The sequence below is a fragment of the Palaemon carinicauda genome, chromosome 39 (genome assembly GCF_036898095.1).
Source record: "Palaemon carinicauda isolate YSFRI2023 chromosome 39, ASM3689809v2, whole genome shotgun sequence".
Taxonomy (NCBI): domain Eukaryota; kingdom Metazoa; phylum Arthropoda; class Malacostraca; order Decapoda; family Palaemonidae; genus Palaemon; species Palaemon carinicauda.
Window position 1 is genome coordinate 2,809,545 of NC_090763.1, and position 25,290 is coordinate 2,834,834.

General features: G+C 38.8%; 1 long non-coding RNA gene across 2 annotated transcripts; it reads right to left on the bottom strand.

Annotated features, from left to right (window-relative positions):
* Window positions 1–785: 785 nt before the first annotated feature.
* On the bottom strand, window positions 786–25,206 carry LOC137630960 (uncharacterized). 2 transcript variants are annotated; one of them, XR_011041825.1, is made up of 4 exons: window positions 25,154–25,206; window positions 12,910–13,006; window positions 10,548–10,689; window positions 786–1,778 (listed from the first exon to the last, which is right to left on the bottom strand). It is a non-coding gene; the product is annotated as an uncharacterized lncRNA (long non-coding RNA). The 2 variants fall into 2 exon arrangements; XR_011041824.1 differs by having other exon boundaries at window positions 25,071–25,198.
* Between the last annotated feature and the right edge of the window lie 84 nt (window positions 25,207–25,290).

Sequence of the window (25,290 nt, forward strand, 5' to 3'; positions counted from 1 at the left end):
TGGAATACTTAACCAGTAAAGGTAATCCAGTTACATGAAAATAAATTTGGTTAAAAGGCAGAGAGGGAAGCTTAAAAACTAAGGCAAAATAGTGTTTAGGGACTTAATTTCTTTAGGCATTTGGTTTGTAGTCTGTCTGGACTTCTAAATTATTGCTGGCATTACAGGCAAAGGCTCTAACTGACCATTAAAATCTAAGGATTAAAGAAGTCATTTCAAGTTGACAAATTAAAGTTCATGGAAAATACTCTGGTCCGTGTCAAATTTTAGAGCGATACCAGCAACCAATATTTAATACACCTTGCCAGTCATACTAATATAAAATTGGGTCCTGTTAAATTTAAGCTTGCCTGACCTTGTGGGTTGTATGAATTAGAAGTATAATTAGAAGTAATTTTTCATCATTGTACTGTAAGTTTGGACAACGAAGGATATGCTGAATTTGTCGATTCAGTGCGCGTTGCTCGTGAATTATGAAGTCAATCCTCATTGGTTGCTTTTGAAAATGGTCGATACTAGTGTATCAAAACTCCATCTGTTTTACAGCTCGTGTAATATCTAAATGCGAGATTCTTTAAAGAAATTTGGTGGTTAGGAGACATATTTCATAAGTATACTTGGCTGCATTTCAGCACAGTAACTTGGATTTTAGTTTTTCTGTGTTAAATATTTATTGTATCTATATAAACTTCAAACTCCTTTTATAATAGAATATACCCTGAAAAGCAGATATTGCAAACTTTACAATGTTATATATAGAATAAGTAGTTTCAAATGGGAAATCATTAAACTTTCAAATCTTTAATTTTCATAAGCAGTTTCCAAAATGTACTTAAAAGTGAAGGTTATCTAATATTCTTATCTATCAACAACATTTTAATGTGATTTTACTTTACATTGCAGTGAAGGACTTGAGTGGAGTAGGCTATATACGTGGGAGCTGTGGAGGACTTGGCTGCTGAGTATGTGTGGGAGTTGTTTAGGACTTGCTGTAGAGTACAGTATTGGCAGGAGCCATGGAGAATTTTACTGGGAAGCATGTGCGCGAGCCATGGAGTGGAGAACTTGCTGTGGAGTACAGGACTTGCTGTGGAATACAGTATACGTGGAAGCCCAGGAGGACTTAACCGAGGATTATACGCTTGAGCCGCAAAGGACTTTGTTGAGGAGTATACTTTGGAGCAATGGAGGACTTGCTGTGGAATACAGTATATGTGGGAGCAGTTTTATAACTTTGCTTTGGAGTATACATGAAAGCCGTGGAGGACTTGCTGTAGAATATACGGGAGAGCCGTGGAGGACTGTGGAGTACAGTATACGTGGAAGCTGTGAAGACTTTACTGTGTAGTATATACAATGGTGCTGTGAAGGACTTTGTTGTGGGAGCCGTGCAGGACTTTGCTGTGGAGTACATGTGGGAGCAGTGGAGGACAGTATATGTGGGAAGTCGTCGGGGACTTTCCTGTGGAGTATAACATGGGAGCAGCGGAGGACTTCACTGTGGATTACATGCGAGAGCTGTGGAGTACAGTATACGCGGGAACCATGGAGTGGACGACTTGCTGAGGAGTACAGTATGTGGAGATGTGTGGAGAACCTTCTATGGAGGACTTGCTGTGGAGTACTGTGCATGGGAGCCATGGAGGTCTTGAAGTGGAATACAGTATATGTGGGACCTGTGCAGTATACTGAATTTACTGTGGAATACGTATTATATAGTACATTTCTGTTTAGTACACGTGTGCACTGTGGAGAGTCTGTAGTCTTGCTATGGAATGCTGTAATGAGAAGGAACAACAGTAAGTGGACTTTGCTGGGGAGCACACAAGACTTTAAATACCACAGCAGAGTAAAATTACTTTTGAAGTAATTTACGTATACTTTCTGCTGCTGAATAATTTTGTGATTGATGTATGTAAAGGTGAAAAAAATATATTGTAAAGAAACTGAAAAATAATTTTTTCAACCAAGCTTTTTAAATTCCTTATCTTTTGAACAAGTTTAAGGTTAATTAGCCCTTGGATCCTCCTCTAATAAAAAAAAAATTTACACATGATATAGAAAAGGGTTTACACAGTGTAGCTAATAACTTTTAGAGTTTAGTGTCTTTGTTGTCCAAAACTATTTTTGGATATAAAAACTGTTTAGGATCTCTACATATAATTCAAAATACATTGCCGTTCAACATATGCCTGATTATTCTCCCCATACCGGGACTCTCCTTTCCTCCCTTTCCTTATTTTTTTTCCTTTCACTTCACCTTGCCAAATTATTCAGCTTTCAAGTTTTTTTTTCCACTAGTAATTTACTGGTAGTACAAGTGAAAGTTAGTAAAAAGTCTTAATACTAAGATTTTATGATCCTAGTAATTTAAACAGTAACTATAATAGTCGGCTGTTTCACAAAATGGCTTAAATGGCACTTGGTTTAATAAATAATGCTTGAAGTATTTGTTAAATCTTGATAGCTAAAGTCTGCTCGAGTATGTGGCTAGCTCTATGATTATTAACGAAGTTCTTGTCAGTGTAAAATACAAAACAGCTTGGATATTATGATCCAAGCAATTCAAACTGATTACTTAAAACTTTCCTATAATACCCAGTTTCACAAAATGGATTATTGGCACTTGCTTAGTAAATAATTCTTTTTAGGTATATTTGTACTCTTGATCACTCAAATCTGCTTGTGCATGAAGCGAGCTTTATCCATTATTAACAAACTTCAGTGTAAAAGAAAAACAAATTTTCAACTTAATTCTGGTCAAAGTAAAACAAACTTTGCTGGTTAGTAAAACATTAAACTCTTCTAATTCCCTTTACTGTAGAAGACTATTTTGGTAGATACATTTGTGGTACAATCAGCATTACATAGATTAATTAAACTGTAGATATAATACATTACCAATAATACACACTTGTTAAAATTAAGAACCCTATTTCTGTAGCTCAAAAAAAAATTCTGATGCTAAAAATGATGTATAACTGGGATTTAGAGCTTTAATATTCATTAGATAATTAAGATGAGAGAACTGTTATTTGCCTCTTAACATGGCAGAAAAATATTTTCTTTGTGAACAGCGTATGGACCAATATAATCTAAAATTTTGGCATTAAATTTGCGACTATTGCATAATTCGATGTATTATATACAAAGTAAAGAAATCCCACCAAGGACCTCGCCTATCCCATCTGGTTACATTATTAAATATCTTTTGAACAAGCAAGGTTACTAGCCCCCCTGGAATATTCCTTTTTATCTTTAAATTTAACAAAATCATTTACTTGAAAACTCATTATATGGACGATTTGTCAAAATTCTCTAAGGAAAACAGTTACGTTATTTACGAAATTATGAAAACTATCAGCCAAAGGCAACAAACATTTCAAAACTCTAATCATAAAAACTTTCATTCTAGAATTTACAATTAAGATGGACAAATTCGGAAGATTCAAATCCTAAATAATTCCATGATCAATTCAAATGTTGAATTGCTCCACTTAAGAGATTAAGTTTTAAATATTAAGAACAAACTCTGTAAAGTAACCCTCAAAAGTACAAACCAGCTATTTCAATACTTTTAGTTACTCAAAGCACAAAAGCTGTCTCAAGAGGAGGCAGGGCACAGCCAAGTTGGCACTTTCGTGCTATTTTCTATCCCTGATCTAGTCGGGCAAAAAGCGTTATCACAAGACATTCGTCCTAGCGTTATTTCAACTCATTCCCAAACAAATAGGGCAGAATAACATGGGCCTACAATTCTCAGATACACAAAAATCCACCGTAATCTGCTTAGAATCAATGTAATAAATTCCTAAATACAACAATCCAGCAAACCTCAAAATGGGACAACAAACAACACCTATAGTAATTTCTTATTTGACTAAAAAATTTCATTATAAACAGCAACCGTGACAAATTATGCTGACCTTCAGCTTCTACCCTCAAGATGTTACCAGCATTTCCTTATGTACTCCCTAGCATCAGTTTAGTAACTAAAATATTACTTGAATCATTAGATAGAAAGGCAAGTAAGGACTAGCAGTTTTCTCTAATTGATTAGTTTCGTTCACTATTTGCTTGCGAATGTAAACAAAATACTAATAATTTGAATATTTATACCAAATACTCCCACTGAAATCCAACAAATCTACTCAACAAGCTAGCTTTATGTACCAAATATAATCTAATAATGATAACTTCGAAATAAGATTTTCTTCAATCTTACAACGTTTTTATAACACCCCAGCAAACGACAAGTACACCCGTATCTTATAGACCTTAAGTACACCTGAAATTTTAATAGACTACCGAGCGGAGAATCTGACCTAGCCAAGTTTAATATCTATGTCAATCTCTAAAGTTGAATAATGAAGTGTACAGTAAATAGCGATTTAATGGTTTAGCGTAAATATCTGCACTGAAAGTTAATTAAAACCGATTCAAGAAATATATAGCTTTAGGGCAATGTTTATTCGAATTTTTGTTCAATATTTTATACAGCTGCAATAAGCCAACTAAATTTATTTGATCTTAAATTTAATGTTAAAAATCATGATTTCTGCCATTGGTTTCATTTGATGATGTCGGCTACCCCCCAAAATTGGGGGAAGTACCTTGGTATATGTATGTATATGTATGTAAGAATCATTAATCCAAAGAAATTCTCAAAAATTGATATCATTAAAGGATGACTGCTTATGGTTGTATATGGGGGTACAAGATATAGTTAGGTAAAATCTTTTAGGTACAAAATTCTTCACTTTGCTTTATACAAACAAATGGACCATGTTCTTTGAATTCAAAGCCTGATTTTTTTTCTAATTTTTTTTTTATTTTTCTTTAGACTAAATCAGGGTAAGTATTATTTCCTCTTTCAGTCACAATCTACAAAACTTTAATCCAAAGTTTAATATAAAGTTAAAAAACAAATAATGATATATGTCAAACCACGCTACTTTCTTTTTACCAAATTTATCAAATTAGCAAAAATAAGATACTTTATATTATTAAAGGTTTATTCTATAGCCAAAACAATAGCTTCACTATAAACAGTTAAAATGAATGCTCATGTCTGGTTTCATTAAATGCGGAATACAAATAGAAAATTGTTAAGTATTTAACAGTTAATTTAATTAAATCCATAACTTTAAAATCTTTTTGTATGAAAGCACGAAAGTTCCCAGCATTATTAAACAATACACTAACAGCAAATTCACAGTCCAATTATATGGTAGCTATCTAACATGCTAATAATTACAAAAATTCTTATTAATTTGATCCAATATAACAAAACTGAGGTCTTGACATATCACAGGCACAATCTAATAATTAACTAAGACTAATTCTAGTAGCTGACAATTCCCTTGCTACCAAATGGAAATGAACAATTTCAGCAGTTTGCTGCGTAGGATATAGCACTGAGGTTGTCTTATTTAAGCATCTCAAATCCTTTCAGCTACTCAACCTCAGGAGAGGAAAATTAAATCTTTTATCAATTTCTTAACTGCCAAAAATATTCCTTGGTCTGACTTCTCTTCCCCTTGGTTAACAGACTAACAAACTCTACTGGCAACAGGAGAGAAAAAAAAACTTTTTAGCTCATTACAAGACTCAATTATACTGTCCTACCTTTAAACCTGTATAAAAGCTATTTTCAGACTGTAGCAAGACTTAAGTTTAGACCTGATTTCAAAATTTTCGAGACCAAGACTTTCTGTACACTTAACTAAATTCATACTACCTTGAAAGACTAAAAGACTTTACATTAAAAAGATTCTAAGGAAAATCCTTAGGAAATAAGGCCAGGAATATTAGTATTGGGTGACAATACTTTTGATAAACAGGTTTACCTAGACTGCCTCGTTTCTAGCAACAACAGGGGACCAGGGAACACAGGATACCTCCAGTTCCTTTACAAGATTACATTGTCAATCAAGATTACATTGTCAATCAAGATTACATTGTCAATCAAGATTGTATTGTCAATCAAGATTGTATTGTCAATCAAGATTGTATTGTCAATCAAGATTGTATTGTCAATCAAGATTGTATTGTCAATCAAGATTGTATTGTCAATCAAGATTGTATTGTCAATCAAGATTGTATTGTCAATCAAGATTGTATTGTCAATCAAGATTGTATTGTCAATCAAGATTGTATTGTCAATCAAGATTCAAAGTGTTATTTCAAGGCCAACATTAAAATATTGGCCTGAATTTTTCAACTATGGATTCCACTATGATGTTTCACAATTTTACAATCTATACTTCAAGTCAGCATGATTTTATTCTTATACCTTCCCTCCGCCAACACATTGTAAAGGCTAATTAAATCTGTGTTAGAAAAACTACGGTGCCTGATCTTCTAAGCAATAAAGAAGGCAACTGGCAATATGTCTTCCACAACAGATAAACAGCTCTCTAAAACAGCAACACTTGAGAATACAGACTAATTACGGGCTGCCCAGCGGCAAGAGCCCGTGTCTTAAATAAGGTAAGGCAATCTACACACACACACACACACAGACTAAAGTGTAAACACCAAATTTGAAGATAGTAATTTTAGCAACATCAACAGCATCAAAAGATATTGAAAACACCACATAAACAAAGAGGACAATAACAGACGTGGAACAAGAAACAATACCTGTGGAATCAGCAAAACGTTTGCCATTTAAAACTGCATAGCAATAGCTGTGAAAATAAAGCTGAACACAGCAACACGATGACTGAACACAGCACAGCAACAAATCAGCAATGTAAACAGCAACAGAGTACAGTAGTTCTATAAAATACAACAGTAGCTGTGTATAAACCAACATTATAGCTGTATGGGCAGTAACACTATCTGAAAACTGCAAAGCATTAGTCATGAAAATAAAACAGCCAGGAAAACAGCAAAACAACAGCTGTGTAGAAATTAGAACACTAGTTTGGTAAACAGCAAAACCATAGCCGTGAAAAAAGTAAAAGTTATGAAAACCAGAAAACCATATCAGACACCTAAAATAGATAGCTTTCAATATGTGCAACAAATACAAATGCTCACTTTTATTTCCTTGATGGAACCAAATCACTGATGAAAACCTCAGACAAACACCAATGTTGGAAGTACCAAACAAAAACAAAACTTTGGAAAAACAAACTTTTGAAATAAAAAAAATGTCTATTCTCAGGAATAGACATTTTTTTATGGTAACATTACCAATAATCAGTACAGTATTGTATTAACACAAGCTTTGTAAACAAAACAGTGATTCTATACACAGCTTTGTCATGATGTATACCCCAAGAAAAAGAATTCAGCAATGTTCCTTCCGTAAAAAATTAACCAACAGTTACTTCTAAATAGTTAAATTATCTTAGAAAACAAGGATGGGATTTTCTTCCAACAAATGCATCACTAACAACAGCAGTTTGGGTAAAAGAGCGCAGAGTTATTGCTCCCCACAAACGGTACTTAAACTGATGTAGCTTTTGGAAGTTATCTTTCAAACAATTAAGATCCTCCAAACCGAACTTGTATGATTTTGCCATATAAGAAAACTGGTACAACCTTTAAAATTTGTTACTCACATATTGCAGTCCTAATCAGCCCTCTTTTTGTTAGAATTGAGTGATTTTGCTTATGGCAGAATTTGTTTTATATTAAAACTAAGCCAAACATCCAAACAAAATGAAACTGGTCCGAATAAAAGCACTGTCCTCCATACAATGTTACCTAACAACCAAAACAGAAGACACGAGAAAAAAACTAAACGTTGCTGGTGTATTGAGAAATTAATCAGTTTCTTCAAGATCACTAAAGTGAACTTTTATCCCTTTCTTCGTCTCATTGACTATTAATGTTACACCTCCAAAAACAACTTGACATTTACAAACCTTCCTGGAGCCCTTTTCAAAGAGCCCATGTGTTTCTCAGAGTAACTAAAATATTGAAATGCCAAGATCAAAGAATGGCAATTTACAACACATTGTAATTTAAATTAAATTCAAAATTAAACATTAAGTTTACTATCAAATTAACCCCTTTACAAAACTGGCTCAAAATTTAACTTTACTTAGAAAACTATTAAACTTCAGGCACAGTGTGTCTTTAAAGACGAAAAATTTGATTTGAATTAAGATTTTACTTGAATAATCATTACCCTAGAATGTACAGTATATACTGTACCTAGGAATCCATACACTGATAGTGGTTTTTTAATCAATCATATCCAATACATTTGATAATACATTAAACTTACACAGTTCTTGACATTTTTAATTATGAAAACTCATGTGATTGATTTTTATGTATTATATCCACAATAGAATCTATATTCTACACAATCATGATAGTACCACAAATCATTAAAAACAAAAATAGTAATCTTCTACAATACATAAAATCTTTCATAACTAATGCTATAGAATATGCAATAATGAAATTAACCCATATGCAGTATTCAAGTCTTTGCTAATATTATGCCAAATTTCATCATAGAGTTTAAATTAACGTTAATCTTTTGAATAGCAGAGTTCGGAAATAACATTTTGTCTACAAAGGCAAAGGTCAAAAGCCAAATTGTAAAACATCTGGAAGCTAAGCAAATTACTGAAATATGAACAACCTTGTTAACTTTTAAGTATTCTCAACATTTCCTTAACAGTTTATAATGTACTACACAGGTGAACATGAAGACCAAAAATAACCAAGAAATTTTCCCAGCTACTTCATGTGACATTTTGGTAATTTTTCAAAAGAAATTAAATACCATCTGGCAATGCTAGAAAAGGGAGGAGGGGGCGATGTAGAGGATAACCAGCCATATAAATGCTGACTGAAGTTTTTTAAATCTTTCCACTTTGAAGGGGAGAATGCCTTCAGTCTTCCAATATATAGAGGAAGGTAAATAAGTAATCAGAAAAGAGAGAGAGAGAGAGAGAGAGAGAGAGAGAGAGAGAGAGAGAGAGAGAGAGAGAGAGAGAGAGAGAGAGAGAGAGAGAGAGATTGGAATCTCAAAGCTATCAATGCATTTAGCCTGCATCATACAAATGCATGAAATCTACACTTTATAATGTAAAACATAACCTACATAATTCATGAATAGAACAAAAATACACCTAAAACTAATGTTAATGAAATACCTCGCAATACATAAAATCCAAAATGTTAACCTCCTCTTAGAATTAAAAAATATCTGGAACTCAAATGATATCGCTTTATAAAATATAAGTTAAACACAAAATAAGCCAATCTTATTACCAAGAGGGAATTTGCAAAATTAAACAATTCTCCTGTTCTCAGTGACAAAAATTTCAACAAATCTTGCTCCGAACATTTGACCTCTAAAATAATCATGCAGAGGTTGCTTTTATTATCCTTTTATATATTACTTATCAATAATTTTGATATTTGCATAAAACATTACATTTATTACAAATCTAATTTTGGAGCCGTTGAGAAAAAATTCAGGGACGTTTCATAAAGCAAATGACAAGGTCTATGTTATGTTTTACTATTGTATGCCGAAAGCAATATAAATCAAACTTAAATCAATAGTAGTTTACCTATAGTCATTAAGTATTTCAAGGATTCTTAAGGTTAACTTAAAACGCAACAATAAAATGCAGGAAATGTCACATTTGCAAGGTTCTTTGACTATTGACAAAGCACTTCATAAAATGAGACTTTACTTGGACTTAAGGCTGTATGGTCTTAACTAATCTTTAAAATTAAGATAATTTCTGGTATGTAATATACTTGGATACGAGGGAAACCAGATTCCATGAACATTCCAAATAAAGACTGAAATGAAAACATCTGGAGTAGACTATGTCAAATGATAAGAAATTACCGGTAGTTATTTAGCTTTAGAAATTTATGAAAAGTTATTCATGAATAGAATAAAAAAAATTTATATTAACCAAATCCATGGCTAAATAAAAAAAAATTAAGTTAAACCATTAGATGACTAGTTAATGATTTTAGAATTTTAATTCATACGGAGTTTTAGCCATTATGGCTGCCACGGTACATGGGACCTGACTCAGTGCCATTCAAACTGTACAAGATTGCAAAATATACAAAAAATAATTCAAGAATATACTATGTAAAAATTTACTGTGACGAGAATTGAATCTATATGCCGCACAACGTAACTGATTTCACGTTCATAAAAGCTATGAATAAAATTGAGGAGCAAGATTTATCGAAACTGATTGAATGCATATTTAAATAGGATCAGAAAAAAAAAGATTATTTACATTATGAGTTCATAGCAAGTGGAACATTTCCATCAAGCAATTCATAAGATATACTGTAATTTCCAATTTGTTCAAAATCCATATTCCAAAGATAACTTTTTTCAAAATGGTTTAAGTCTTTTTAAAATACAAAACCTACTAATAATCATATGCTAGAACATCAGCAGCATTACTGCACCACCTTATTAAAGTCTTGACCTTAAACCACTTCTAAAATATTTATGGGTCTCCTAAACGAATACCTTCAAAATTCATTGATTTTAAAGTTTTACTTCCTTTAGTTACCACAAACTTAATTACCTTTTTCCAAACAATTTGTAGGAGATCATTCTTCATATTCATTGATGCAGTAGTTTCATGTCGTATTCTTGGTAGGTATTTATCTGGCGTTTCATAGTTAATTACATCGTTTTATTTAGCTTGTCTCGTCAATAAGAACACCCTGAAAACAAAATAAAAAACTTAGTTTTGTCATTAAATAGCTATCTTGAAGCATTAAAGTTTAATCTCTACACTCATTCAATATATTTTAAAGAGACTTATTAAAAACTAGCTTTAAGCATGAAAATTTAATCTTTGCTGGTTAGAAATGTTCCCGAGTCATTGAAAAAGCTTAACATTATTAGACTAGTTTGAGTATATAACTTTATTTTGAGTATATATCTTGAGGTATTACTGGCTAGGTATTACATTGCTAGAGCACAAACTGTAGCTACAGTGTAACCAATGTTTCATAAACAGTTGAAGATCTAACTTCGACCCTATCTCTCTCAGGGCATAAATCGTATCAATGAACTAAATCCAATTATCCGTAGCCCAAGAAACTCATCCATCTAATGCTTGCATTAAGAAAAATAGCTTTAATGTGTTCCTCAATTGGCTTTATTTTTTTTTTAATCAATGGGGGGAACAATTAGAAATCTTAAATTTCTGCTCACACTTTTTATTGCCAGATTCATTGAAGGAAACAAAATGATTCAATGCTTTGGAAATAGTTTAACAATTATCAAGGCAAACTATTTTTTCTTATGTTATTATCTTTACTCAAGAGTCCTATAAAAATTGTTTTAGGTAACAGTTGGAAGTAATTCATTACTCTTTACTATTTGCTTTAGTGTAAAGTCTTAACATTTAATTTTTATTAAACTGGCTAAAATTCGAACATTTGTATGGAAATTAATTCGTAGGTCATAATGTTATGCAGTACTTGCATGATGACATGTTCTGAACATTAAATAAAATTAAAGAAAGTTTAACCTTAATTCAGTTAATTTTAAAGTCTAAATTCAAAACTATTTAGCATAAGACTAGTTCAATGACCTCAAAGCCTTTCGATTCTAAAGATCTTGTCTATTTAATCATAACCAAACTTGTTAAAAAGAAAATTCCTTGAGTTAATTTAGATAATCTACTTAAACTTGAAAACTTCGGACAAATTTGAAATTCATCTATTCACCTGCAATACTGCATATCAAATGAAGCACTTAAATAGGGTACATCGGCATAGAGCTGCAGGGGTTAAAAAATACATGTACCAAGACCAAATCTTGAAAGCTAATTAAAAACTTGTACGTTCATATAACTTTCATTTTTATATAATTTTCCCATACTATATTTCATACCTTAAAACTAATTCAACTTGACAAGATTTTTCAAGTTAGCTAGCATTAATATACCAGAGCAAAACATTCAAATAACTACGTTATTCAGACAATATTCAAGACAGAGCAGTGTCTTAACATATTTACCTACCAAAGCACTAACCCCCAAATTTGGGGCAGGGGGGAGGGGGGGGGGCACATCAAAATAAAAGAACAAAGGGGGACTTTTCTTCTCTTAGCTCCTCAAAGCCTGACTAGGGATTCAACAGAGTTTGGTTGGTACTACTAGGATGCCACAGCCCACCCTCCTCGTTACCCACCACAAATGAAACTTTTCTGGAGATTTTTTAAAGTCGACAGTTACACAAAGACTCACCTGTCACTTTCCAAGTTAAGCTTCAACCACAACCATGAACAAAATGGTGAACAAAGGTCAATGGGGGTGCTATCAACACTCATTTTCTAAGGTGAACATCTTCCAGAATGTTTTTCTCCATTCCAAGCATGAAATGTTTTAGAGCCAGATTAATATTTAGGTTAAACGTGATATCTAATAGTTCAATCAAGCTTATCTATTAAATTGTAAAAGTAGATAAAACCTAATCAAAATGACTAAATTCATAAGTTGATCATTAAATGAGATCTCTAATAGTTCAATCTGCTTTGTTTTAGCTTGTATGAATAAATTAAATCTAATCAAAGATTACTAAATTCATGTATCCCAAAATCTGAAGCTCTAAAATAATAACATTTTGAAAATTTAAAATCCTTCCTAGTACCAGTTTCCATTATGAATTATCAAAATTCACTGCATGATTTTTCTCCCCATTTAAGATTTAAACTAAATTTAAGGGCGTGGAGTATCACAACAAAAATAGTCAAAGGCTAAATTTAAATTATTATAGGCAAACTACAGCAGCAGAACAAAGCATATAGAAAATACCAAAACCAATAAATTTTCAAAAACAAAAAAATTTTAACTTTTAGTTCCAAAATCAATATAATTGGGTCACATTTATGCTGAAACTTACAGAAGTAAAAAAAATCGACCTTGCACGCACCTTCCTTAAAGATTTATGTCCCATTGTTTCAGATTCCTCAAAGATTTATGTCATTTTCCTTCAGATTATCGTTGTCTTTCTTCTAAATAGTAGGGAACTGAAAAAAAAGAAGTTTTGATTAAAGTACACAGGATTTTTGTTTATACTATCAAATTAAGTTTTGCAATCCAAATTGAAGTTGAATTTAATTATAAGTTAATAATTAGCACCATTTTAGGCACTTGATACTACCGATTATAATAAAATAAAATTATTTCATTTATCTTAGAAATGACTAACAGCAAAAATTGAAAAATGGCCACCTTGGAGACCTGCTTCCACTGAACTAGGGCCCCGTTGGATAACTGCTTGAACTAAGGCCACCTTGGAGACCTGCTTGCGCCGAACTATGGCCACCTTGGAGATTTGTTTGTGCTGAACTATGGCCACCTTGGAGACCTGCTTGTGCCGAACTAAGGCCACCTTGGAGACGACCATGCGCTAAACAACGACCACCTTGGAGACCTGCTTGCGCTGAACAACGACCACCTTGGGGACCTGCTACCACAAACGGCACCCAAATCAAATCTGCTACCACAAACGGCACGCTAGTCAAAAAAATCCCCTACCTCACAAACGGCCCCCCAGTCAAATCCGCAACCACACAAACGGCCCCCCAGTCAAATCCCCAGCCACACAAACGGCCCCCCAGTCAAATCCCCAGCCACACAAACGGCCCCCCAGTCAAATCCGCAGCCACACAAACGGCCCCCCAGTCAAATCCCCAGCCACACAAACGGCCCCCCAGTCAAATCCCCAGCCACACAAACGGCCCCCCAGTCAAATCCCCAGCCACACAAACGGCCCCCCAGTCAAATCCCCAGCCACACAAACGGCCCCCCAGTCAAATCCCCAGCCACACAAACGGCCCCCCAGTCAAATCCGCCGCCACACAAACGGCTCCCCAGTCAAATCCGCCGCCACACAAACGGCTCCCCAGTCAAATCCGCCGCCACACAAACGGCCCCCCAGTCAAATCCGCCGCCACACAAACGGCCCCCCAGTCAAATCCGCCGCCACACAAACGGCCCCCCAGTCAAATCCGCCGCCACAAACGGCACCCCAGTCAAATCCGCCGCCACAAACGGCCCCCCAGTCAAATCCGCCGCCACAAACGGCACCCCAGTCAAATCCGCCGCCACAAACGGCACCCCAGTCAAATCCGCCGCCACAAACGGCACCCCAGTCAAATCCGCCGCCACAAACGGCACCCCAGTCAAATCCGCCGCCACAAACGGCACCCCAGTCAAATCCGCCGCCACAAACGGCACCCCAGTCAAATCCGCCGCCACAAACGGCACCCCAGTCAAATCCGCCGCCACAAACGGCACCCCAGTCAAATCCGCCGCCACAAACGGCACCCCAGTCAAATCCGCCGCCACAAACGGCACCCCAGTCAAATCCGCCGCCACAAACGGCACCCCAGTCAAATCCGCCGCCACAAACGGCACCCCAGTCAAATCCGCCGCCACAAACGGCACCCTAGTCAAATCCGCAGCCACAAAAGACACCCCCAGTCAAATCCGCAACCACAAACGTCAACCTACTCAAATCCCTAACTGCGAACGGCAACCTAGTCTAATCCATGACCACAAACGGCACCCTAGTCAAATCCGTAACCACAATCGGCAGCAAAGTCAAATCTGTAATCACAAACGGCACCCTAGTCAAAAGAACACCCACAAACGGAACCCTAGTCAAAACTAACTACAAATGGCACCCTAGTCAAAACTATAACCACAAACGGCACCCTAGTCAAAACTATAACCACAAACGGCACCTTAGTCAAAACTATAACCACAAACGGCACCCTAGTGAAATTTGTAACCACAAACGGCACCCTAGTCAAATCTGTAACCACAAACAGCACCCTGGTCAAATCCCTAAACACATACGGCACCGTAGTCAAATCCCTAAACACATACGGCACCGTAGTCAAATCCCTAAACACATTAGGCACCCTAGAGAAATCCGTAGCCATAAAACATCCTAGGCAAAACTGTAGCCGCAAAAGGCACCCTGGTCAAATCAGAAACCACAAGACACACCAAAGGTAAAACAATAGCTGCAGAAGGCACCCTACCCAAATTGCTAGCCATAGCCACAATGGTTCATTAAAGAAAAAAAAAATATTAGTTAGGGCATTGAAACTTGCATAACTGAAAAGATTTTTGCAAATGAACTCTTCACTCCCATATATTATTGGCAGAACCCTCTTAACGAAGTTAAAATTCTTAAACAGAGCAATATGGACTTTTTTTTTTTGGTGTCATCTATGCAAATGCCACAGGAGACTTCTTACACCCTTCAGTTCAAGAAATACACTAATAGCTTATGCTTCTTTTGTAAATTACTCTAGTAGAAAAGTGTGCTTGATTTATTTACCAAAGTCTGATCGTTGAGAATGGAAGCCAAGTCTGTTCGAACTGCGGCTGGAACGCGAAGCCAATACTCCCCTTTTGTTAAGGATGTATTCACCCCTTTATGTTTGTATAATTGATGACCGACTGCTAAATACTAGCCCACGGGGGTAACGTGTGTAGCGAAACATGTTCCACTTCCCAGAACAAAGGCAATGACTAGTCGTGAGTGAAGTGAGCATACGGCAGAGCAAAAACTAATCAATTATTAGCTTGATTTGATCAAGGAGGCATTTGTGGTACAATGAACACTGCTAGAAAAGCTCCAATGGGTTTTCAGTTTCTTTACTGTTTCACTGGTAACTTTCTTATTACAATAACTAGTTTTTTATAACAGACTGGTGGAAACAGTCTAAAAAAGTTGATTTAAATAATTAGACCTGTACACTATTTCATGGTGTCTTAACCGTAATTGATGATGGTATCAAGTGCAAAGCCATAGATTTACAGTTATGGTATTCAACCCACCAAAACTCCAAAACTATGGATTTCGAATGAATCCTTATCAAATACATTGAAAACTCAAAATACATTAAAAACCAATCTTATTTCCTAAAAACACATTTATTGCAGCTCTTATTTTACCAGCCACAAATGGCAACCTTGTCAAAAAAGTACCTGCAAACAGCACCCTACTCAAATTCATGGCCGCAAATGGCACCCTAGTCTAATCCGTAGCCGCAAACGGCACCCTAGTCAAATCCGTAGCCGCAAACCACATTCTAGTCAAATCCGTAGCCGCAAACCACATTCTAGTCAAATCTGTAGCCGCAAACAGCATCCTAGTAAAATCTGTAGCCGCAAACAGCATCCTAGTAAAATCTGTAGCCGCAAACAGCATCTTAGTCAAATCTGTAGTCAAATTTGTAGCTGCAAACAGCATCCTAGTCAAATCTGTAGCCAAATCTGTTGCCTCAAACAGCATCCTAGGCCGATCTGTGGCCGCAAACAGCATCCTAGGCGGATCTGTAGCCGCAAACAGCATCCTAGGCGGATCTGTAGCCGCAAACAGCATCCTAGGCGGATCTGTAGCCGCAAACAGCATCCTAGGCGGATCTGTAGCCGCAAACAGCATCCTAGTCGGATCTGTAGCCGCAAACAGCATCCTAGTCGGATCTGTAGCCGCAAACAGCATCCTAGTCGGATCTGAAGCCGCAAACAGCATCCTAGTCGGATCTGTAGCCGCAAACAGCATCCTAGTCGGATCTGTAGCCGCAAACAGCATCCTAGTCGGATCTGAAGCCGCAAACAGCATCCTAGTCGGATCTGTAGCCGCAAACAGCATCCTAGTCGGATCTGAAGCCGCAAACAGCATCCTAGTCGGATCTGTAGCCGCAAACAGCATCCTAGTCGGATCTGTAGCCGCAAACAGCATCCTAGTCGGATCTGTAGCCGCAAACAGCATCCTAGTCGGATCTGTAGCCGCAAACAGCATCCTAGTCGGATCTGTAGCCGCAAACAGCATCCTAGTCGGATCTGTAGCCGCAAACAGCATCCTAGTCAGATCTGTAGCCGAAAACAGCATCCTAGTCAGATCTGTAGCCGAAAACAGCATCCTAGTCAAATCTGTAGCCGCAAACAGCATCCTAGTCAAATCTGTAGCCGCAAACAGCATCCTAGTCAAATCTGTAGCCGCAAACAGCATCCTAGTTAAATCTGTAGCCGCAAACTGCATCCTAGTCATATCTTTAACCGCAAATAGCACCCTAGTCAAATACGTAAGCACACCAAGCACCCATTGTTAAATCTGTAACTGCACCCTGCACCCATTGTTAAATCTGTAACTGCACCCTGCACCCTAGTCAAATCCAGAATAACCCACTGCAACCTATTTAAATCCATTAACTAAAAGTATCCTAGTCAAAATCCTTAACCGCAAAGTTAACCACAAACGGCATCCTAGTTAAATCCTAAACCTCAAATAGGTAAGCATAAACGGCCCCCATGTCAAATCTTTGACTGCATATGGCACCCTAGTCTAAATTGTAACCATACCAGGCACCTTGGTCCAACCCGTAACTACACCCAGCATCCTAGTCAACTAACTGCACCCGGCATCCTAGTCAAATCCGTTACTAGACACAACATCCTAGGCAATTCCGTAACCAGACATGGCACCCAAGTCAAATCTGTAACTGCACCCACTACCCTAGTCCAATCCGCAACTGCACCCGGCATCCTAGTCAAACACATAACCGGACATAGCACCCAAGTGAAATCCGTAACCACACGTGCCACCCTGTTCAAATCCGCAACTGCACCTGGAACCCTGTTCAAATCCGTAACTGCACCCGGCACCCTGGTCAAATCTGTAACAACAAAAGGCATCCTAGTCTAATCCTTATCAGCAAATAGTTAACCACAAAAGGCATCCTAGTCTAATCCATAACCAAACCAAGCAGCCTAGTCCAATCCGTTAACCACAAACTGTATCGTAGTCAAATCTTTAACTGCAAATAGTTAACCACAAACCGTATCCTAGTCAAATCCTTAGTCAAATCCTTATCATCACAGTTAACCACAATCGGCATCCTAGTCTAACCCATAACCGACCCCCAGCACCCTAGTCTAACATGTAAACCACAAACTGAATCTTAGCCAAATCCTTTATTGCAATTAGTTAACCACAAAAGACATCCTAGTCAAATTCTAAACCCCAAATAGTTAACCACAACCAGAACCCTAGTCCAATCCATTAACCACAAATGGCATCCTAGTAAAATCGTTACCAGTAAATAGTTAACCACAAAAGGCACCCCATAGTCAAATCCGTAACCACATCCACCACCCTAGTCCAATCCATTAACCACAAACAGCATCCTAGTCAAATCCTCAACTGCAAATAGTTAACCACAAAAGGCACCCCATGTCAGATCCGTAACCACATCCAGCACCCTAGTTCAATCCGTTAACCACAAATGGCATCCTAGTAAAATCCTTAACTGCAAATAGTTAACCATAAATGGCAAACCATGTCAAATCTGTAACTGCATCCAGCACCCTAGTCAAAATTGTTAACCATACCAGGCACCCTAGTTCAATCCATAACTGCACACTGCACAATAGTCAACTCCGTAATCGCACCCGGCACCATTGACAACTCAGTAACCGCACCCGGCACCCTAAACAAATCTGTAACCGCACCCGGCACCCTAAACAAATCTGTAACCGCACCCGACACCCTAAACAAATCCGTAACCGCACCCAGCACCCTTAACAAATCTGTAACTGCACCCCACACCCTAAACAAATCTGTAACTGCACCCGGCACCCTAAACAAATCTGTAACTGCACCCGGCACCCTAAACAAATCTGTAACTGCACCCGGCACCCTAAACAAATCTAACTGCACTCGGCACCCTAAACAAAAATAAACTGCACCCGGCACCCTAAACAAATCTGTAACTGCACCCGGCATCCTAAACAAATCTGTAACTGCACCCGGCACCCTAAACAAATCTAACTACACCCCGCACCCTAAACAAATCTAACCGCACCCTAAACAAATCTGTAACCGCCCCCGGCACCCTAAACAAATCTGTAACCGTCCCCGTCACCCTAAACAAATCTGTAACCGCCCCAGGCACCCTAAACAAATCTGTAACCGCCCCAGGCACCCTAAACAAATCTGTAACCGCCCCCGGCACCCTAAACAGATCTGTAACTGCCCCCGGCACCCTAAACAGATCTGTAACCGCCCGGCACCCTAAACAAATCTGTAACTGCCCCCGACACCCTAAACAAATCCGTAACTGCACCCCACACCCTAAACAAATCTGTAACTGCACCCCGCACCCTAAACAAATCTGTAATTGCACCCGGCACCCTAAACAAATCTGTAACTGCACCCGGCACCCTAAACAAAAATAAACTGCACCCGGCACACTAAACAAATCTGTAACCGCACCCGGCATCCTAAACAAATCTGTAACTGCACCCGGCACCCTAAACAAATCTAACTACACCCCGCACCCTAAACAAATCTGTAACCGCCCCCGGCACCCTAAACAAATCTGTAACCGCCCCCGGCACCCTAAACAGATCTGTAACCGCCCCCGGCACCCTAAACAGATCTGTAACCGCCCCGGCACCCTAAACAAATCTGTAACTGCCCCCGGCACCCTAAACAAATCTGTAACCGCCCCCGGCACCCTAAACAAATCTGTAACCGCACCCCGCACCCTAAACAAATCTGTAACCGCACCCAGCACACAAAACAAATCTGTAACCGCACCCAGCACACAAAACAAATCTGTAACCGCACCCAGCACACAAAAATCTGTAACTACAACCAGCACCCTGAACAAATCTGTAACTACACCCAGGACCCTAAACAAATCTGTAACTGCACCCCGCACCCTAAACAAATCTAACTACACCCAGCACCCTAAACAAATCTATAACCACACCCAGCACCCTAAACAAATCTGCAACTACATCCCGCACCCTAAACAAATCTAACTACACCCAGCACCCTAAACAAATCTATAACCACACCCAGCACCCTAAACAAATCTATAACCACACCCAGCACCCTAAACAAATCTGCAACTACATCCAGCACCCTAAACAAATCTAACTACACCCAGCACCCTAAACAAATCTATAACCACACCCAGCACCCTAAACAAATCTGCAACTACATCCCGCACCCTAAACAAATCTAACTACACCCAGCACCCTAAACAAATCTATAACCACACCCAGCACCCTAAACAAATCTATAACCACACCCAGCACCCTAAACAAATCTATAACCACACCCAGCACCCTAAACAAATCTATAACCACACCCAGCACCCTAAATAAATCTGCAACTACATCCCGCACCCTAAACAAATTAACTACACCCAGCACCCTAAACAAATCTAACCACACCTGGCACCCAAGACAAATCCGTAACAGCATGCGGCCCCCCAGACAAATACGTAACCACATGCAGCACCCTAGACAAATCTGTAACCGCACCCGGCACAATAGACAAATCAGTAACAGCACCCGGCACCCTAGTCAAAACTGTAACCACACTCGGCATCCTTGTCAAACCCTTAACCGGACACAGCACCCGAGTCAAATCCGTAACTGCACCTGCCACCCTGGTCAAATCTGTAACTCACCTGGTACCATAGTCAAATTCGTAACTGCACCCTGGTCAAATTAGTAACCACAAATGGCATCCTAGTCGAATCCTTAACCTCAAATGGTTAACCACAAAAGGCACCCCCTTGTCAAATCTGTAACCACACCCAACACCCTGGTCCAATCTGTTAACCACAATTGGTATCCTAGTCAAATCCTTAACTGCAAATAGTTAACCACAGAAGGCATCCTGGTCAAATCTTTACCTCAAATAGTTTACCTCAGAAGGCTTCCTAGTCAAATCCTTACCCGCAAATAGTTAATCACATAAGGCATCCTAGTCAAATCCTAACCTCAAATAGTTAACCTCAGAAGGCATCCTAGTCAAATCCTTAACCTCAAATAGTTAACCACAAAAGGCATCCTAGTCAAATCCTTAACCTCAAATAGTTAACCACAAATGGTATCCTAGTCAAATCCTTAACCTCAAATAGTTAACCACAAAAGGCATCCTAGTCTAATCCTTAACCTCAAATAGTTAACCACCAATGGCATCCTAGTCAAATCCTGGAAAATTTACAGTTTCATCCATTATGGGAAATCTATTATAATAATATATTTCCCGAGTAAAGCAAGTCTTTTGTAGTATTTCTGTAAAATATTATCTGTCGCAAATGCCTAGTTCTTTATATATCGACGATCAAACTCACGGTACTCATGTCTTCCTCCCAGATTTTTTCTAAGTCTGTTGTTATTGTTGACTGTGTCTTGTATTTGCTTAAATGAGCCCTGTAACCACTATAATCCGCAGACAAACTAGTCCACTATAAAGTCTTACACGTTTGGCCAATCACAGCGCCTATCCACTATGACGTCATACATGTTTGGACAATACAGCGCGACAATACAACAGCGCCACAATACATCTTTCCCATGCATTTCATTTCATTCTTAGAAATGGATGCAGTAGCAAGCACGTCATCTCATGTTGCACAAGAAGTTGAAATTCCATCTTCTTGTCCTGACTGTTTCCTAACTTGCAATGAATTTGTAAGTTATTCGGGGATTATTGAAAACCTAGTGGATTTGTGCCAGAGAGACAATTTAATTTTACAAAATCAAAATTGGCCTGCATGTCAAGGAACCTTCCCAACGGCTTCACGTTTTCCTCAAAGCAGCAACACATCTTGATGAACCAACAGTTTAAGGTAAGCTTCGTTAATTTATAGAGTATATTATAATGGTGATAGTATAACGATGTATGCAGCAGTACCATCACTTTGGATTTGGTTTGATGGATGTGTTAGGTAGTGGCTGTAAGGGGGGGGTGGCCTCACTGGGGTAGGCCTAGGTAGGGGTACAGGGCCCTAGGTTAGGTGGTTGTATTAGGTTCGGTAGTGTCCCAAAATTCACTGTGGCCTTAAGGGGGGGGGTCGCAGGGGGGGCGGAGCCCCCCCCCCCGGTGGGGCTAGGTAGGGGTACAGGGCCCCTAGGTAGGGGTACAGAGCCCCTAGGCTAGGTTAGGTGGGTTTATTAGGTTCAGTAGTGCCCTGAAAATCACTGTGGCCCTAAGGGGGGGTCGCAGGGGGGGCAGAGCCCCCCCCCCCGGTAGGGCTAGGTAGGGGTATAGGGGGAGGGGTGGTGGAAGGATAAGTATTCATTTATTGCAAATATCATTTGACGCCCCCCCCACCCAAAACCCCGGTTCCCACCTGGTGTCCCCCATAATTGTTGGGATGAAGTAGGGTCTTTCTGCATTCTAGAACAACTTAGTAAATCTCTAAATCGGATGGTTTGCGGTCAAAATAAACGTTAAATTCGTTGGAACTACACTATTTCTGATGCAACAAATGGTAAAGTTTTAGATTCAACCAAATTGGGAAATGTATTATATTAATATATTTCCCTAGTAAAGCACGTGATAACAAAACACTTCTTCTCAATACATTATTGTCGCTAATGCATACTTAGAGAAAAAAAATATTTCAGGAATTGAAGGTCTTGACTTTTTCTAAGTTTAGTGTATATCTTTCCATGGGCACGCAAGGTAGCTCTTGTTAGTTTGTATATCTGTTTTCATCTTACTTGGCTCCTCCCCATTGCGCAATGTGACAATATTTGCTTGAATGCGCATTTGCTCCTCCCACTAATGTCGCTCCTCCAATCTAAATACTACTGGGTTCTTTTCAAGGGTTATTATTGGACGATTCATTGGTCTCTCAGTCTTGTTTCAAGGATCTGTTTTTCGTGCAATATAACATTGTAAACGATAGTATTTTGTTTTTTTCCCTATTTCATTATGAGAGAAACCCGTGATTGTCGTTTGTTTTCGGTTTTCAAAAGTTCCGGTTTCTATATTTTCATCATACGTCACTTTACTGTCATGGATCCTCCAGTACGGTTGTGTGAAATATGTCGTTATTCCTATTTTGATGTGATCGGCCGATTTCATGGGAATTATAATGGAGCTCCTGAAGTAGTGAATCGTTTTCTAAGGGAGCATTCCGTATTACCTTTAAGTGTCCAGTGTGGTAAATGTGATTCGCCTTTACATTTTCGTGAGGATAGACATGTGTGGTATTGTACCAAATCTGAACGTATTCCAGTACTTGATGATTCAGAAGAGGGTCAACCACAACCTTCCACATCTTCATCGTCATCTTCCGTTTAAGGTAAGAAGTGATTTAACAAAATATATATATTCAAATTTACCCCTGGTTAAAGGGGGGGTCGCAGGGGGGGCGAAGCCCCCCCCCCCCCCCCGGTAGGGGTACAGGGCCCCTAGGTTAGGTGGGTTTGTTAGGTTCTGTGGTGCCCTGAAAATTACTGTGGCCTTAAGGGGGGGTCGCAGGGGGGGGCGAAGCCCCCCCGGTAGGGGTACAGGGCCCCTAGGTTAGGTTAGGTGGGTTTGTTAGGTTCTGTGGTGCCTTGAAAATTACTGTGGCCATAAGGGGGGGTCGCAGGGGGGGCGAAGCCCCCCCCGGTAGGGGTACAGGGCCCCTAGGTTAGGTTAGGTGGGTTTGTTAGGTTCTGTGGTGCCCTGAAAATTACTGTGGCCTTAAGGGGGGGTCGCAGGGGGGGCGAAGCCCCCCCCGGTAGGGATACAGGGCCCCTAGGTTAGGTTAGGTGGGTTTGTTAGGTTCTGTGGTGCCCTGAAAATTACTTTGGCCATAAGGGGGGGTCGCAGGGGGGGCGAAGCCCCCCCCGGTAGGGGTACAGGGCCCCTAGGTTAGGTTAGGTGGGTTTGTTAGGTTCTGTGGTGCCCTGAAAATTACTGTGGCTTTAAGGGGGGGTCGCTGGGGGGCCCTACCCCCCCTCCCCCCGGTAGGCCTAGTTAGGGGTATGGGGGAGGGGTGCTGGAACATTAATTATTCATTTATTGCAAATATCATTCAATGCCCCAACACCCTCCCCCCCCTTCCCCCACCCAAAACCCCGGTTCCCAAAGGGTGTCCCCCATAATTGGTGGGATGAACTAGGGTATACATAGTAAATCTCTAAATCGGTTGGTTTGCAGTCAAAATAAACGTTAAATTCATTGAAACCACACTATTTCTGATGCAACAAATATATTTTTATTGCATTTTTCCAAATTTGGCTGAAACTAAAAATTTACCCAACAAATATATTTTTATTCCAGTTTCCCCATAATGGATGAAACTATAAATTTACCCAAATCCTTAACCTCAAATAGTTAACCACAAAAGGCATCCTAGTCAAATCCTTAACCTCAAATAGTTAACCACAAATGGCATCCTAGTCAAATCCTTAACCTCAAATAGTTAACCACAAATGGCATCCTAGTCAAATCCTTAACCTCAAATAGTTAACCACAAAAGGCATCCTAGTCAAATCCTTAACCTCAAATAGTTAATCACAAAATGCATCCTAGTCATATCCTTAACCTCAAATAGTTAACCACAAATGACATCCTAGTCAAATCCTTAACCTCAAATAGTTAACCACAAATGGCATCCTAGTCAAATCCTTAACCTCAAATAGTTAACCACAAATGGCATCCTAGTCAAATCCTAAACCGCATATAGCTAATCAAAAAGTGTCATCCTAGTCTACTGTATATTCTTAACTGCATATAGTTAACCACAAACGCTAAATAACTCCTATTTACTCCGGTTAGATCGCCTTAACTTTAACGACACAACAGGTGGTTTAGTGTTTAAAAACTTTGCTATTAATGAATTTATTAAGCGAAGAGCCATGATGAAGAAGTCATAGTTAAAAAAAAAAAAAAAAATTCAGGTTCGGTAAAAATGTTTCACTTTTAAAGAGCTATTAAAGCTCAAAATGGTCTTCAACGCATTTAAACTACAGAATCACTGCAAAAACCCGATTTACTACTTAAAAAGGAAATGATTGCAACTTCCACTACCTTGGCCAGAGATTTTTTAATACCCTCACTTGAGCAACGTTGCCTTTTTCACACAACCAAATGACACATGCCTTGGAAATTTTGCCACGCAAAATCTCCCCGGCTCATAGCCCATAAAATGGCGTGGCCCTGTCATATACCTACACCCTGGTCTCCACCACCAAACTGTTCCGCATATATAAAAAAAAAAAACTTAAACGAACCAATAAATGAATGTCATAAATAACAATTACATTGAATCCATGGACGTCAAATATGACAAAGTTGAGCACGGGCCGTAATTCTATCAGTTCCTATAAAACCACACATCGCTAACCTTTTTATGGGTACCCTAGGTCAAAAGTTCTACACAGACGTCTGCCCGTCACCAGACTCAGCAGACTGGTTGAGGAACAAACAAGGACTCTCGAAATGCTACGTCTGACGTCACTTCAAGGACCCGTTATGCCATAG